Raw genomic sequence first — 18,146 nt, 5'->3', positions numbered from 1 at the left:
AAAAGGATTGACTTGGTTCATGATTTTGTCACAGCAGAATTACGACGTCCTTGCTGCCCTGGCATATTTTGGTGCTTTGAAACTATAAACTATGTTGAAGGCCAAAATGTCAGCAGTAGAATTTTGAGATTAATGTTGCAGTACTAATAAAGATCAAGATCGTATACCTTTTATTATTAAACTGCAATTCATATTATTCAGCGTCATAGTAAACACATTTTATGTAGAATATTAAAAGAAAGATAAAAAGGAGACAATCATGGTTCCAAAAGTCTCTGTAATAAGAAAATAGAATAGATTTCACCCCATAACGTTTTGATTAAATCATCCTGACCTTGATTTGATCTGATTTCAAAATGTGTAAATCTTTTAGGTAAAAAGATTTTAGGTAAAATATGTCCATAGAATGGGTAGAATTAATATGTTTTACTTTCCCTTCGTTGCATCGTGACAAAAATAAGCCTAAATGGAATTCAGCCATCATTACATTTAATAATTAACTTATTTAGGAATTTAGTGTTTTCTTGCACTCAGGAGAGAATTTACAATTCTGATTCACACATGAATATTATTGGTGCACAAAACTGTTATTTTTACAATCACCACAAACCAAAATCCTGTTCAGAATGTTTGAGGGTTTGCAGAACAATTGAAGCCTAAGGCAAATGCTTTCTCCACGCAGATGGTGCAAAATACACGAGAACGATTTCCCAAGGGCTTTTTATAATGTAGTTTTTACAGTGTGGCGTTTGTGTTCTTTTAAAACGTGCCTTACAGCTAGTTACTGCTTTTTATGAGATGACAAGCACACCAGAAGTAGATATTTTTCAAGCAAAGCATAGTTGCTTATTTCTCTGCCATACATAATCAAATGCATATAATCTGGTGTAGTTATTTGCAAATATGCTCAGCACCTAGGATAATCAGTGAAATAACAGCCATTGGCATCTTTCGAACCGCCTTGTTTCTAAATGGATTGACTGCTGGGAAAATAAGCAGCATATGTCTGGCATTATATATGCAGTTTTTAGAATATGATTTTCTTAACTGCATTTTCACATTGTTAAAAACCCATAGTCTACATAATGTGAAATAAATCCAAAGAATGACATTTAAGAGCAATGGCCCAATTTGTGTGTTGTGGCCAAACTTCAAACCGGCTATGCAATACCTTTCCTCAAAAAATTTAAAAGTAGTAGTAAAGGTGATTTTTTTATGGTAAGGTCAGGTAGTACAAGAGGGATGTTAGAGCCTTGGGCAATATTTGACAGGAAATAGAATCTGTACCTGAGGCTTATATACAGCAGCCAGAAGATTAAAGGAAGAGAGAAGAATAGAAACAGAGGGGAGGAAGGATAAAGATTGAGGAAAATGAGTTGGAGAGGAAAGCACAGGGAAAATTCAGCAACAATATCCTCTGTGCTGAAACTTTACATATGTCAGCACTTCAGAAGTTTCCCCATCATTATTTATCCCACAACCCCTACAAGAACTTCAAATATTCATTTGATCTAACCTTTTATTCCGTGCCCAAATTGTCTCAAGCTGGATACATAAATTCTTTAAAACGTATTGCAAGTAATTACAAGTGGATTTCCTGGCTGAATAAAATGAATGCATTGAATTGATTCATCTCTGCAAATGTACTTGAGCCGCTGGAGGCCTCTCGGGAGTGCTTGCAGAATCTCTGTTTTCCGGTTACCATCACAAAGTAGCAGTATTAATCCATTTTACAGTATGTCGACAGAGGAGTCGGCCGAATTTAATGAGATCAATACTGCAAAAGACAAACCACCAGAACTAAACTAGTGTATTGACGATATAACAGCATGTGGTTTGCCTGGATGGCGTAATGTGAGATAATGTGTTAAAACTGTGTTGTGTCTGCTTCCGTGTAGTTTTGCTTAAGATTTACTTAGTTACTTTGCATTCCTCTAAGTGGCTTTCATGTACAACATTTTCTTAAATGATTATATGTGATTGATGTCAATATGATATCTTACATGCACATTAAACACTGAAGCTTTTGTTTGTGCAAAAATGATTCCAATTGAAAAAGAAGTGCATTACTTTATTTTCCATTCCAGTTCGTAAAAGCCTCTAGTATAACCCAATGACAATGGAGAGTCGGAGAGAGCTCCTCAGAACAACAGTTGGATGGGTTGAAAAAGTGGTCATCATAGAGAAGGACGAATGTAACACAAATTCAAATATCAGGATCAGTGAACGCTCTAGTTCTTAGTGTTGCTCTCGGTTGTTCCCACAGAAAGTGTCATAAATACTAGTGCAGAGAGTGGAAAAGAGAACCTGTTAACCTTTTGAAGCTGAGAGTATATTTAGTTGGTGTGATAATGATGAGGAGCGTCTGCTTATGAATAAAGAAAGGACTTCACAAGGTCACTCAAAGGTACAGTATGATTGCAGTTCATATGTGACATGGCGGGTCCTTCATGTGCATCTGCTGTGACATAGGAGGGGGACTTCAGCATGTTGGTAAGTGATTAGGTTGATCTCTAGGGAGAAGTTGAATCCTCCTCTGAGTAAGGGTGCCATTAAAATGCAATGACATGTGATTAATGCTCATCTTGTAGGTGACATTTACTTTCTCATTTACCATTGAAATTGTCTCGCAGTATTGTATGCCAGGCCTTGTTTGGAATGCTGATGATTTTCGGAGGTGTACACACTAGTAGTATGCATGTTGGATGAGTATATGACAGTAAAACAAGACTATCAGATGTCATCACGTGCCCTTTGGGCGAGAGCATAGAGGATCAAGCTTGTGCGCTGCGTGGGGGCAAACGTGACTGCAGTTCCGGAGGAAGATCACAGCCCCTTTATATACAGTCTATGATCACAGCGGATATTCAGGCTAAAAACATGATGTAAATGACCTTCTTTCTTTCTGGACCATTTGAATGTCGGGGCTTGGATGACGTCACAGGAACATTACAATTTTGAATGCAAATGCTTGCCATTGGAGTTGATGTATCAGGGTCTGTCTGAAAGCCGTAAGAGAACAGTAAGAAAAGAAGTGATAGATGACACAGTGGTCTTCTCCGGAAATAAATGCTTTTACATCCTGGTGGTGGGAAGTTCACTAAACAAGTTAAATAAAAATACATAAATCTCGGGTGTCTCAACAATTATGACGGCATGAATGAACAATTTGAATCTATCTGTAACAATGTCAATGTTACTGTATCAGCATCTGACTGAATAAAACATTATGTCTGGTGCATAGTACTTGAACTGATCCATCAAACAGATTGAATTTATATTGATGTGCTAAATTACCTGTTCAACTGGAAACTTGAGACTTCAGCATCAATCTGAAGCTCTTGTTCTCTCAGTAGTTTTCATTTCACCGTTTCATGGGCGAGTCTTATAGTATATAAGACAAACACTTGTTTTTTGTTTTAGGCTCACTACACACTTCATATAACTTAGATATCAGGATCATATCCCAGAGAGCCTCAGATTTCTACACACTGCCCCTTTAAGTTGTACTTGTTTTAATTTTATAGATGATATATCATAGATAGTAAATACAAGTTTGTTTAAACTGTAAAATATCAAGCCTCTTTTACATTTTATCCGTCATTAGGGTTATATACGTATATATATATATACGACAGATATATCTGTATGTGACATTTTTCAGATTAAAATCTGCTGTTTAGAATGAACGTAAAATAAATGATTATTCCTACGCGTGCAAATAGCAGCTTAATATGGGGATTCACACATCATCACCACCTGCAGCTGCTGTTAATGAAGTAAAAGAATAAAACAGACCGGTAGGCCTCAACATATTCCCATTAATTAGCTTCATAATGATCCAAATTACACTTCTCATAAAACAGACAGGATCTCCAACTTAGTGCACCGTTGCGTCATCATAGATTACTCTCTATCACTCACTCTCCCTCAGTAGTAGTCTCTCTCTCATGCGAGCAAACACGAATACATTGCGTTATCATAGCTGGACTGGCCATCGGCAGTGTCAGAGACCTTTTTCCTTCTTTAGATATGATTTCTGTTTTATTAGATCTTGAGTTATCCAGGTAGTATCAGGTCATGCTTCTGTACACAGGTCACACTCAGATGTCACTGCTTATAAATAATAGTTCACTGTCTGTCTGGGTTGGCTATGACCGAACCGATTAGGGAAAGACAGCCAAAACAAACAGCCAGCGTCTCAGCATGTCTCATAGTCATTAAGTGGAGGTAACACTGTAAGTCTGTTCCATATGATGACATTTTGGGTTTCAATACGCCATGGGAAGGGCTGCCATCAGAATTGGGTCGCATTGCACAATGTTAACATGTATTACTTGTCTCCTCTTCTGCGTTATGCATTGAGCAACAATAAACAGCTTCTGCATAAGACATTTAGTTCTCCTAAACCTTCTCTCCAGCATCTCACTACATTGCAGGACTGTAGGGGCTGATACCTGACCAGATGTATGATTTATAATGCAAAACCATTGTGCTGAAGTTGCATTTAGAAACTTATAGTTTACTGTCAGGATAGCAAGCAGGACAAACCATGCCTTTATGCATCTTTTGATTTCTCATACACTCCCAAAAGAGGGCATCTTTATGTCTTGAATTACTAAAACACTGTGCAGTGTGAAATGGATTGGACTCGCTCGAAATGTCGATGTGCCTCATAAAATCATATTCATCCACCGTTGTGTTTTTCTGACTTCGAGTTCTTATCTTTTTTTTTTCTTTTCTCCTCTTACAGTGTCCACACAGAGTAGCGCAGTGAGCAGAGCCCTGACTGTGTGTGTGTGTGTGCGGATAGCTACACGCCTGTGCGAGAGCCGGTGGCACATACTACATGTGTATGTGAGATGAGGAGAAGCTAAGAGGCCACCACAACCACCCAGATCAGACGGCCTCCTGTGATGCACGATGGATTAGAGCCCCACGCCACAGGAGATCAAAGGTAGGAAAAAATGTTTGGTAATCAGCCGCCACTCACCTGCCCTGTTCAATAAAGGGATGGAGAGAGTGAAGAAGAGAGAGGAAATAATGAATGACAATGAGTTTATGCTAAGGTCTCTCAGCCATCTGTGTGCGGCAGGCTTACAAACCCAAATGTCTAATACTACTGACATTTCTGTTATGGCCTCAAAGGTGTGGTCATGAAAGACTTACTATTTGTTGAAGTTGTGATGGATAAGTTAATAGAAATACTGATTTTACTGTGGTTTATTATCCAACCAACCGTCCATTATCTATACAGCTTATCCTCTGATGGTCGCATGGAGCCAATCTGTGGTTAATTATCCCTGCAGGTATCAAACCATCTACTGTATGGGTATTATTAAAAAGCTGTAGGATCCTAAAAATTATTCCATCATAAATGTTAAACAAGTAAGACATTACTGAGCCTATTATGTGGATCACTTACCAAAATAGGAGAAGGGGACATAATATATATTTAAGCACACCTAGAGTAGAATTCAAACTCCTATCTCAAACAGTAGCATGGTGGCCGGAATACGAGTCCTCCTGGAGCATCCGTGGGTTTGGTTCTGACCCGGCCCTTTGCTGCGTGTCTTCCCCGATTTTCTCTCCCTATTTTATGTTTATTGTCCTGTCAGTAAAGGTGAAATGCCTGAAAGATATCCAAAAACAATAATAATACATACACTGTAGTAAGTTCAGTGTCTTTGAATTCTAACATTTTTGGAGTAATTGGAATAAGTAGACATACTTTTTAAAGATACCTTATACTGTATGTCATGCTGACAAATTATATTGTAGGTTTTATTATTTCATTAGAAATGAAGCAGTGATACAATATTGTAGAATCACTGAACCAAAGCACTAGTACAAGCAAAGAGAAAATCACATTTTGAGACTGTTGGACTATAGATGATAAAACTGTTTCCTAATGTCGACCGTGCTTAAGGGGGATATATCAAGAAGTTAATTCAAGAGGAGACATATCAGCAATCTAAAACATCAGTGGTAAACATGGGGATAGACCCCTGAATTACTGCCCACGTCTCCAATTTTGTCAGCAAGTCCAGAAGGTCCTGTGTTGCTCTTGTGAGCTGCGGGAACAACTGAGCCAGGAAAACACACGCTTACAATTGTGATTAGTATGCTGTGTCTCGCTCTGTCTATAAATAAAAGCACTGGTGATAGGCAACGAGCTCAGGCAATTTCTCTGGGAGTTGTTGGAAGTAATTCTGGTAAATGCAGGGAAATGCTGGGTGAATTAGAAACAGATGAGGCAGGTAAGGGAAAAATGAGGACGCTAAACCTAAAGGTGAATGATTTTGACATCACAAAATAGTCCCTTGAGCACACTTAACGTCAGAGGCTGTTGATATACCTTACAATAACATTATAATAGCTTTCAGGGTCAAGTTTTCCTTTCTGCTGTTGAGACATACCTGCTGCTACAGTAATGGTTGTGGTCATTGTAATTGAAGGGATAAACAGATCATTTCTACAATACTAAATTAATTCTATGTCCCTACATTGAAAAAGAAAATTAAATGAAACAAGACACTGCTCACAACAACCTCACCATGACACAGACTTGTTATTTTTTGTGAGTACAAGGAACCATCGTCAAACAATGCACTGTGTAAAAGGGGATTATTTTATTGAGATTTTTTTAAGTCAAGGTTTTTTTCCATCCATAAAAATTGGATCCATAAAAAATACATTTTCTCTATTTTGTTCTCTGTTCGGTTACCACTGTTCCCTCCTGAGTGATCTCAACTGTTACCTCCAGTTATTTTGTCGCATTTTCTAACCAGCAATCTGAAGATGAATAATTTGTCACGAAGCAGGTATCCTGATATTTTTTCTGACAACTATTGTGTCAGTCATTCCACATTTTGCAGAGCTGCCATGCAAAGTGCTCCTACTACGCACTGTAATTTAGCGAGAGAGCTTCTCAACAATGGGGACAGGTTCATCTGTGAAGGAGGCTAAATGCAATTTTTTTTCTTCAACAAACTCGTTAAATGTTCTCAGCAAATAAGGAATCCAGTAAGCGTAATCATTTGTCATTCTATAGCTTCGAATTTTTACATAATCACACAAGGAAAGTCAGATTTACTTATCAAGAAAGGCAGCAACTAACAAAAACACAATGTCTGCTTGATTTGTTAGAACTGATGATACAGTATACAGGGTTAGGCTAACCTGAACCATAGTTTTAACCTTAACCCTTAAAATGTTAATCGTAAGAAGTGAGTAAGCCGATGACAGATGTGTCTGTATATCTAGGTAACCTATGTGTTCTGTAGTTTTAAAATCTAGTTTTCTGTCCAGGATCTCATAATAAGGTGTATATGCAGGTGAACTATAAGTTGGGTGTAGGTCAGATAGTTAGACCCAGACTAAAGTCAGCAAGAAAACAAAGTTTCAGATGACGATGTTTTGCCGACATGAGTATAACCTTTTCTCCTACTACATAAAAACAGGCACTCAATTTCAGCATCTCTCTCTCTGGGCCATCTACTTTCTCTGTGACCTTCCTAATATGTGTTTGTTAGTTTCTGACAAAAGCTGCAGAAATATTGTAGTTTGAGACCAAGGGGACAGACTGGACACTGTTGCACATGAGTGAGAGTGTCAGGGTTGGTTTTTTTATAGTACTATTTATTTAGAGGACAGGATATTGTGTCATCTGGAGGCTTCTCTCCAAAAGCCACCCTGCTGTGCTCTGTTCAGATGAAATACAGAAAGCATCACAGGAGGCTTGTAGGTGAAAACTAAGAGGATTTGGATTTGCCCGAACCACACACACTGAACTCAGTAGGTTTTTATAGAATGAAACAGGGTGTTAGAAGCAGAGTATTGTATTTAATGCATAATTCATTCCCTAGCCCCTTACCTGAACCTCAACTACCACATCTCTTAGCCTTACTTCACACCTTATCCTGACCTTAATTCTACCAACCAAGTCTTCACCCTCAGACAACTAGAAATGTGCTCGATCTGCCAAAATGTAAGGTTAAAACTCTAACGTACACTCCCACATTTGTGCAGCTATCTTTGTTAGGATTAACCTCTATTCATTGTGGAAAGCCTAACCGAAACCATATCCTATCATTCAATCCTAACCTAACCACAATTCATATCTTACCCCAACACTTAACCAGGAGCTCAGCAATGATGTTTTGCCTCATTAGGACCAGGCTTTGGTCCCCATGAGGTCTACTGGTCCTTACAAGGACAGTGTTTTTAACTAGGTCAAAAGGTCAAAACACAAACTGGTCCTCACAAAGATAGAAGTGCAAGGACACACACACACACACACACACACACACATTACACGACCCCTTATCTAGCCTATGTCATATTACAAACTCTTAAATGTGCCAGTGACTGAACAACCCAATTCATATGCAGGATAACACGCCTTTCATACTTTTTAAGCCACCACATCCCCCACAGGCAGCTCCAGTATGCTGTGAATACAAATACGTCCAGAGCACACATTGCGCTGTGAGACATTGTATTTCTCCGTGGCACCAGTGCCCTCTGAAATCTGCTGCTCACAGAATTTGACTTTTTACTGACTTTGGCTCAAGGAGAGTGGTTTGAGGAGATGTTTTCAATGCCATTGCTCACATGTGCAATCTTGCATGAGATGCAAGTATTGAATATCACTTTGGTGCAGATGGTGTATTATAGCTCCTCAGTATGTATTCACAGCGCCACTGGGTAAATGCTCTCGCTCAGCCTTACTGGAAATATTGAACTGGTTCTGGTCAAACTCATTGAAATCATCCTTGTTTTTTTACCACATCACTGATGCTCTTGCTGCTACCTGTAGTATATGTATCTTTACCAGCTGAGGGTTAGACCTGGTTAGTTCATTTAAAATGAACTCTTCCCCTCTTTCCAGAGGAAGTTTGATGCATGTTGGTGGGTGTTTGAGATGTATGTGTCTGCACATTTTTAAAGAAGTGTTTCTATTTGTATGTTGACTGAAATTTTGAGTCTGCCTCAGTCTGCTCCTGTCTGTGTTGCCGCTGGGCCACCTGCCTTTTTCCTACCTCCTTCCCGGCTGCTCCTGAGAAGTGGAGATAACGCCCACTGATGTTTGTCTGCTCCCTGGCAGATTACTGAAGCAGACTGCGGGCTCTGGCAGACAGCTACAGTAAACTGGAGGCCAAAGGAGAACTTGCTTTGGATATCTAAGGTGACCACAGCACCAAGCTCTGAGTGCCATGCGGCTTCTTCACATGCACTGCTCCACAGTTAAATGCTGCTCAGAGTGAAACACATGTGAGTTACTATGGGAAATATCCATTCATTTATTTGAACATGTAATCAGTTCATCATAATTTAATAACCAGTGTTGGACTGGAAACACAATTCTGGGATTTCCATTCCACATTTTCCATTTTAATGTGGCATTGTAAGACAGCAGGCTTCAGTGCAGTTGTCGTGTGTCGTTAAAGTCACTGTGGAATCTCATTTTTGTTAAAAAGTTGTAAATGGAATCTTAATGGGTTTTCTGACTGTGAAGTCCTTCGTTGATAGTAATGAGCCGACATTTAAAAACTAAATAATGAGGTGTTTTATTCACATGAAGGCAAGTGACCAATTAGCAGAAGCTATCATAAGACAGGAGAGGGAAAAATGTGTGGTGTGTGCACATGCTTGTTCTATGTTCAAGTATGTGCATTGCTTTTTCTATGTTTACTCTTCGAGCACCAGGCTCTGAGCATTTTAAGGCTGAGATAACTGCATGTAGAAGTGCTAATTAGGCCTTTTCTGCTTTGGTGTAAAAACATTAACAGATTTCAGGGACAGAAAATTGCTTTCACAAGGGTCAGGGAGCAGAGTATAAGGAAGAGAAAAACTTAAATGGTGTACTACTGTGATGCCAAGTCGAGTCCTCAAGAGATCAGGCATATTATCTGCATCATACCTTTGTGCGTCTGAGCAACATAGAGGTGTGTTTTCTGAAACAGAAGAACAGAGCTCTCCTGTTTAAAGGTTCACTTAAAGAAGTGAATGAGAGCTAAAAAAAAGAAGCCTGCTGTGTTGCAGTAAATGTGTCACAAAAAGAGAGAGCGAGGCAGAAGATGAATCGGGCAAAAGTGAGACTGAAAATGAGGAGGTCAGAGTGTAAAAGTGGATTATAAATGGATCTTGGGAGTTTTAGAACTTCTGTTTCCCAAATAAGTATTTCTTGTATATATTACAGGAAAATCTATTACAATCTTTAGTCGATATCAGATGTTACAAGCTTATGCCATAACAACGTGTCACAGCTTTTTGAGTTATTTTAACCTCAAGCATTGGCTGAACACTGCTGTCTTGCTCCATTCTCTCTCATTTCGACAAATTATTTCTCTTTGAGCCCAATGTTTCAGTCTGACTGACTGGTGTTTGATCAGAGCTGTTTAAATAGTTGTCTCAATATTTATGTGGACAATTGTGAAGATGCTGGGCGATTGTGGCCCAACTGGCAGAATATATATTGTTCATTGCTCCCCACACCATGCGGTAGACAGGTCCTTCCACACGCCTGACAGCTCATACTGAAAAATGAAATTAGATGAAAGGAAAGATGCATGAGCATGAGCAGGGGACAGGGGATAATATATGATTCACACACAGTATGCTTTGGCTGGTTAGCATATCGAATATACATGCTGGAGAAAGCCCAGAGAGGATCTAGGGGTTTAGAAAGAGTTAAGAAGCAGAGTTTTACAAGGTCAAGTGCAGCTTATGAAGATAGTTAAGACTGAATTTGATAGTGTAACAGCTACTGGGGGTCAATGACAGATTAGCACAATGAATAATGCTTTAATAAAATCTCTTAGATATGTGCATTTTGAAGTTAATGCACATAATGCACATTAAATAATAACCTGCTAAATTCCACTTGAGTCTCAAACAGTCCTATCATCCAGGATGAATGAGCACATATTGAGCCATATAATTGAAATAATCCTATTTAAAAATACCTGCACTATTGCATGGAAAAGTTACTGTAATTGAAAGTGAACCATATTAAATAGATAAATAACACATGGATCAAGTCTTGGGTTGCTTGTGGTACATTTCAGCTTGCAGTCACGAGTCATGTCGTCCAGCTTTATATACAATCTACGTTCAGAAGAAGTGAAGCGTTCGATGTGTATTTTGTTGAAGTATTTCAATAGATAACTCTGTTGCTGGAATGAGGTGAGATATTTCAGTGTATAAACTGATAACAATGGATGCAGCAAAAATATTTTAATTTAAGCAAGCCTATTTTGTTCTGTATTTTTCCACATTTTGTATTACTTTTTTCCATGGAAGAGGGAAGCACAAAATGCAGCCGGTTGGTCTGGACTATGGTGATAGAGGCTTTGCATACCATTTACACATCCAGTTCTGTTTCTTAAAGGACCAAGGACCAGTTATTTTAAAAATGGCACCTTTGGCTATTGCACTGTCCATTGCACTGTGCAGCCTCCAAACATGGAGCAGTGATTTTTGTCAGCATTATTAACTGCTGTTGGGCTTTATCGGGGCACTGCAGTGCATAATTGGAAAATCCAAACCCATGAAACATAACCTCCATAAAGTGTTCGCCACTTGCATCGCTGTTATTTATGAATGTGCACTGTAATTTCTGCTATGTAGTCTTGGAAGTATATTAAAGATTCACTGTTACACACTGTCGCACAAATCTACTGTCATAAGTCTCTGGTTTTGTTAGTTTTCTTCAGGTCATATTTCTGTATGCCGAGTCAATGGCCATGTCGTGCTTTACTTAACATTTTGCCTGTTGAATGGTAGTGAATATCCTCCACAGGTTTCTGTCTGTGATCGCAAACAGAGGGACGGACAGCAAGAGATGGTGGAGTTTTAAGAAGAATAAGAGATAACAAAGAAAGAAAGAGCCAAGTGAGAGAGATTATTAAAGAGTGTAGGTATAAGGGCTCATGAGAAGAGAATAAGAGATAATGAATAGACGGAGGGTTTAAGAGAAAAAGGAGACCGTCTAAGAATTCCGCAAGTGGAACTGAGACAGGGAGAGAGACATGATACCTCAGACTTTAGAAGGAAAGGTGCTCGATGAATGAGTGCAATAGACAAAGTCACCGCAGCATCAACAGATACGATCAGCACGAGAGTGAAGGGCAGCAGCTGGCACAGAGGCTAAACACGACAGCTGGCTCCAGCCGTGTGTGGTGAGGGGTGGTATTGTTTCAGCCTTTATAGATGCTTGACAATCCCATTTACAAATTGGAAGGACCACCAGTCACACTCGCACAGAAACTGGCTGCTGTCACTGGCTAAGCCTGCTGATGGATGGGACCACTTTGCTTGACAGATCTAATGATAATGGGGCAGAGGAGGTCAGAGTTGTATTATTACTGTCTAGTGGCTTGATAACAGTGGTTCTGACAGTACTCTGTCCAGATAATAAAGCCACTGTGTTACATTTGATTATGCTGATAATGGACTGGTTAAGGCTGGTTAGAGATATTAATGGATCCAAAAATTGGATACACATACTGAGCCCAGACCGAGTCTGGAAGGTCCAAACTGCACTGAGTATGTTTTGTATGCAATAATGCCTGTTGAACACTGGGTTAAACTTATTCAGTGTTCTGCCTTGGTAAAGAATACCATCTATACTTGTCAGCTGCAAATGACATTAGTAGACAGAGGCGGCACTGCGTGATGGTTTAGTAATTATTCGCCTAAATAACACGTTTTATTTAAATCTGTTTTATACAATGAGACAACTGATTTCATTCAGCTGTAAAGGGAATGGAGCACACACACCACACACACATAGTAGCCAGGCACAGCTTAGTGCACATAGAGCAGTGAGAAGATTTGTCTTGCAACCGTGGTTCTTTCTGAGGATGCATACTGTTAAAGCTAGAGGGGATGTAGAGTTACACAGCTGATACCTCTGGTGTTTCAGTGAACAGGTAATCCAAAGACCCACATACTGACACAGGATACGGCCATTTTATGATGCTGAAAAATGATTGAAGGTATCTGCTGTAAAACGCTTTCTAAAATGCAACCCTTTTGAACACAGCTGCTGTAATGGAGCGCACACTTTATTTTATTTCCAGCGAGCAGGTTTTAACTGCTGTTTGTTTGTCAGCAGGATGACTCAAAAACGACTGCACCAATTTCCACGAAGGTTTGTGGAGGGGTGGGTCATGACCCAAGGAAGAACCTGTTCAATTTTGGGTGGATTCAGGAATATCTTTTCAGTTCCTTTAACAATGCAAGATAGGACAGTAGCCTCAAAACAACCTTATAGTTATAAGGTATTTTTTCAGCACACTACACAAAGTTAAAAAATGCCCATTGGACATAATGTATAATCAGGCTACCACAATGGCATAATGTCAAGAGGGAAACAACTCTCAACACATCAGCAATGCCCTGCCATTACTGTAAATGTTAAAATTTTATTAGGCAGGGCATACTGTGTTCATTCGGGGTCTAGTAGTTTTATTTCTGTAGTTTTATTTTTGCTCTGATCTGGTTCTTGTAAAGGCCAAGACTCATACCACCTCAAGACTGAAACCCAATGCTTGTCTTTGAAACTGCAAGCTAATACTGTAACACATCGAATTTGCTCTTAATAATCAAGGAGTGCATTTGTATTCAACCCTGTCACAGTCAGAGTGCGGTTGTGAATAGAGAGTTGGGATGAATGAGCACTGCTCACGCACCATATTTCCATTCTCGCTGGGCTTTAGTTTTCACTGAAGCGTGAACAGCTCTCCTCTGACAGCACAGGTAGAGAGCATCTGCGAATGGCGGAGAGACAATTTGCTGTCGAGTAACCCCAGTGTTTGCGTGTGACTGACAGGTCCTTATCAGAGCCCCCGCTGGCTGATCAAAGTTGAAAGAGGGTCAGGCTGAATTAAAGACTTGCTAATTAAAATGTCCAGGGAACATGCCAGCCCCAGTTACATCTCCACATGCAAAGTTGGAAAGAGTAAGAGAGAGGTGAGATGTGGGAGGAAAGAGAATAAAGGCGTGGTATCCCATGAGTTGAACTATATCTGTTACTAGATGATAGATTATTTAACAGTGTCTCTGTGTGTTTGTTAACAAAGATGTCTGTTCTTTGATATCTTGGTTTAAAAGTCCCATCTGTGTGTAGGTAGTTAATTAAAGCAAGAGTTTAGTTGGAGTCTTTTCACCTGAAAACAGATTGTTGCAGAGTGATAGGCCCTGAGGCCCCGGGCAAAAGAGCAGAACATGTCCTGGGAAATCCACAAACGGCCTGGTTTGCTTTCTGCCCCCTTTTACTTTGTCTCTGTGGCATGGTCCTTTTCCAACCCTCCCAGTTTCACAAGATGTTTTTGAATCAGAGGCTCTGGGGTTGGTGGTGTATGATTTTGTGTGTATGTGTTAGTGTGTGAGTATGTGCATGTGTGTGTTAAGGCTGTTTCACTCTAAACTCTTCTGTGTAGACCCCACCCTCTGGCTGGGGGTTTCTCAGGATACAGTTCGGGCTTCGAGCTTTTTAGACTCATATGAATCATTCACAAACAAGTCAGGAAATAGTTCAGCAACTTTGTTAGAATGTGATTTTATATATCTGTGGTGTGACATATTCCTTTTTTTCGAACAACAAAACACAAGTATAAGTAAATAGTTATTGGCCCTGTTCAGAACCGTTCAACAGAGTGTTCAATGAACCTAACATCAATCTGCATGTCTGTGAAGCTGTAGTACCAAGAAGATGCCCACGCAAACATGGGAAAAACAACTCAACACAGAAATCAGGCATTCAAACCAGGAACCTCCTTGCTGTGAGGTGACAGCACTAATCACCAGACCACCGTGCCGCCCATGCAAATTATCATGTATAACACTTGTGCTCGACCAAATAAGAGGACAAGATGTTTTTGGCCAGCACGACTGTACAGTTGTGTCCGATGACCATTTATGTGTGACTGGAGGCGATAAAAGTAAATATTTACTGTGTATGTTTGGAGAGAGAGAGACAGAGAGAGTGTGAAGACACTGAGAAGAGGAAAAAATACTTATGTTCATAGTGAAACTTTTGCAGGTCAGCTGTGTAGATGCTCCTTCATATGTCGCCCAGGACCCATTAGCGCTCACACAATGAAAATAATGTGGCCACATGCATCCACCTCTGAATGTGGTCTAAGTGATTGGATCTCAGGACACCTTAAAGGACGCATTTGGGTGAGATCACACCTGGGCTGACCACTTGTGATCGGATCACTCAGGACATTTTCATTTTAAAGAACACTATTGTATCTCACTTGTCAAATTTCTGGTTGGTTGATTCTAGCTCCTTAAAAGTAAATCCACATCTTTGATATCCTCTATACTAATGAGGATGACTTTATGCATGTAATCTCATACTTTGATGAAACACTCCTGGAAAATGGAAAAAAACTAAACTTGACCAATTATGCCAATGTACCGTAGGTGTGAGAGCCTGTGCCATCAGGTTGTCTAATAATCTAAGTGTGTGTGCTCTTTCACGCCAGAGTTTTTGTTGTGAAGGTGTCTGAGGCCGACTGACACTGAGAGCAAATCAGTCTAATGAGATGCCATGTTGCTCTGTGGAAATGATTACCTCAAGGGGACAGGCATTAGATTGATGAGGGCAATCTTTGCCTCTGTCCCTGAAATACACCAACGCCTCCACCACCACCACCACCTACACCACCACCACCACCAGGAGAGAGACAAGTCACTCCCTCTCATCCCAAATGACCCGTAACACTTCCATGGAGAGATAAAAAGGAGGGGGGTTCTGTGCCCTACTGCCTCAGCTTTAGGTGAATAGACCAGTTTAAATATTGTGCTAGTTTAGTAAAAGTTCAATTTCTTAATGTCATCGGTCACTGCTTGCCTCTGCACATGCTGATCACCATGGAAACCCAATGTTACCCTAGACTACTTGGGTCATGTCTGTGCAGATCTTCTTACTCTGAACCCAGCTTTGTAAAATTGATTGAAAGCCCATTTTTGTTCTGAAAATACACACAGGGGGGTTGTGTGAGATGTGCATTAAAGATGTGTCACACAACAGCAATTAAAGCATGTTGCTCCTCTAAAATTGTAATGCTGATCAATCGATAACTGAGGTTATTGATGCAATAAAGGATGATTGCTGAATGTTCCATTTGTGTGATTGCCTCCAACAGAGGTTTAGAGAGCCATTAATCAGGACTTGGTTGATCGCGTCTCAGGTCAGCAGTGATCGGAGGGGGAAGCTCCTGGAGTTTAATGCAGCAGCAGTTTAATAGCTCACAGTGGACAAGCCATGAACCCAGCAGATTACAACAGAAGTAATAGTAGCACTTGTGTACTGCTCAGGAGTACTTACCTCAATGGATTCTGTGCACGCAGAATGTGACATTTCTGATTTCATTTTTATTTTTCAACCTGTCCTCACATTTTTAAACTCGGACTCCCAGCTCACTATTGTAGTTTTGCAATCAGACTAGTCAAAGGATATACAACAATGCTGTTGAAATGTAGAGTTTAAATTGGGGACAGGTACGGAAATATTACCAATAATTGTCACAATACAATTTACAACAATAGCAATATAACAAAAGTCCAAAGTATATGGATATAATGCTTATGTATTAAACAAGCACGGGGAGGAGGTATATCACATTTACGTCAGATTTATAAAATGATTTGCTGTTTGCCATCCTCTGTCCAGAAAGAAGAGTTTAAAACCACAACTGTCACTCAGAAACAAAAACCTCCTTAAACCTCTTTTAGACACGGTATTACATGTATCGTGATAATTGTCAATATTTATCTCGATATAATTTTGGCAATATCACCCAATCCTATTTTAAATTTGTTTTATGATCTTAATTAGTTGAGTTATGGGGATGAGCCTGAAAATTATTGCAGCACTCTGTTTCTAGTTGTCTGTTTTCAAGTGTGAAGATGGAACAGTGGGTACACGGTTCGAAGCTGGCATCACCTTCAGTAGCTGTAAGCAGAGCACAAGGGAAGCAGTTAATTGGACTGGTAATAGGAGACTGTCATTCAGGATTGAGTATTTTTTGTGGTAGAGAAAAAACAAACATTGAATGCAAGGCTAATTTGCTGGCTCCCCATCACTTTCTACTTCAAGTTGTGAAAGATGTAAAAGATCGCTGGCGGCGAGGGAACTGACAGGTGCCATGGGTTGTAAAGTTCTTATTAGTGACTTGTGACACTTGGTATTTAATTTAAATAAGCTGCAGACTGCTTTTTTAAGAGTGACATAAAACTTTACTCATAAACATCTTCAGCAGCAGTCGAGCATTCATTATTTGGGAACTTTATTTGCAGTTATCAAGTCAACAACCTGTCAACCTCGTAGGGGTTTGGGCTGGCTGTACTTTTGGACGCACTCAATGGTGTGAAGTGAAGGAGCAGGCAGATGCCTTTTAGATTTTAATGTGATTGGATAATAGAGGGAAGCAGGGAGGTACATGGATGGATACGAGCCAATAGGAGCAGCTGAGGGAGAAGTAATAAATGAAGGTGCACTAGAGAGTGAGTGAAGTTGAACTTTTGCTGAGCTCCATTTACCAACTGCTTACCACCAGTAGAGCCATAAACATCTGTTACTGATGAGCAAAATGACCCCGCCACCGTAGAATTTATCAAGTGGATTTACAATAACTGTCATCCTGCTGCACAACTTTACCAACAGTTTATACGCTGGGTGTATTCATGCATACATGAACGATATGGACAAACAGCTTGAATGAAACTTAATGTTTAAATCAAAGAAACTGTTTGAATTAACTGTTTTGTTCACACAACAGTAATAATAAGTTAGATAGAATGACTCAAATCTCCTTCATTGTTTATGGGCAGTGTAATGCAGAGTTAAGCGGTCAGAGGAGTTCCTGTACTTGCTTGTCTGTTTTTGACCCATCTGTGGCTGAGTGTGAACTTAAACCCTGCTGTTGTTGGCTGGGTTTAAGCGGTGGACACTTAAGCTGTCTGTGTTCTAGTGATTTCTCCTCTGACTGTACTGGATCTCACTCGGCATGCTGATCTAGCTGTGGAGTGGATCCTCTGGGAGACAAGAGGCAGCGCTTTGAGGCCAAGGCTTAACTCTGGGATTTGATGCTTAACCTTTTCTCAAGCGTGCCAACTCTCTATTG

General features: G+C 39.9%; 1 protein-coding gene across 3 annotated transcripts in view; it reads left to right on the top strand.

Annotated features, from left to right (window-relative positions):
- grik4 (glutamate receptor, ionotropic, kainate 4) overlaps window positions 1-18,146 on the top strand; it is a 300,819-nt gene that overhangs the window by 63,422 nt on the left and 219,251 nt on the right. For all 3 annotated transcript variants that reach the window (XM_069534505.1, XM_020087982.2, XM_069534506.1), the window contains exon 2: window positions 4,754-4,957. The gene's annotated coding sequence lies outside the window, so the exon portion shown is untranslated. The remainder of the gene's footprint in view (window positions 1-4,753; window positions 4,958-18,146) is intronic.

This window comes from Paralichthys olivaceus, chromosome 11 (assembly GCF_024713975.1).
Source record: "Paralichthys olivaceus isolate ysfri-2021 chromosome 11, ASM2471397v2, whole genome shotgun sequence".
NCBI lineage: Eukaryota > Metazoa > Chordata > Actinopteri > Pleuronectiformes > Paralichthyidae > Paralichthys > Paralichthys olivaceus.
Note: the sequence above shows the minus strand (reverse complement) of the source record. Positions and strands in the feature narration are given on the sequence as shown.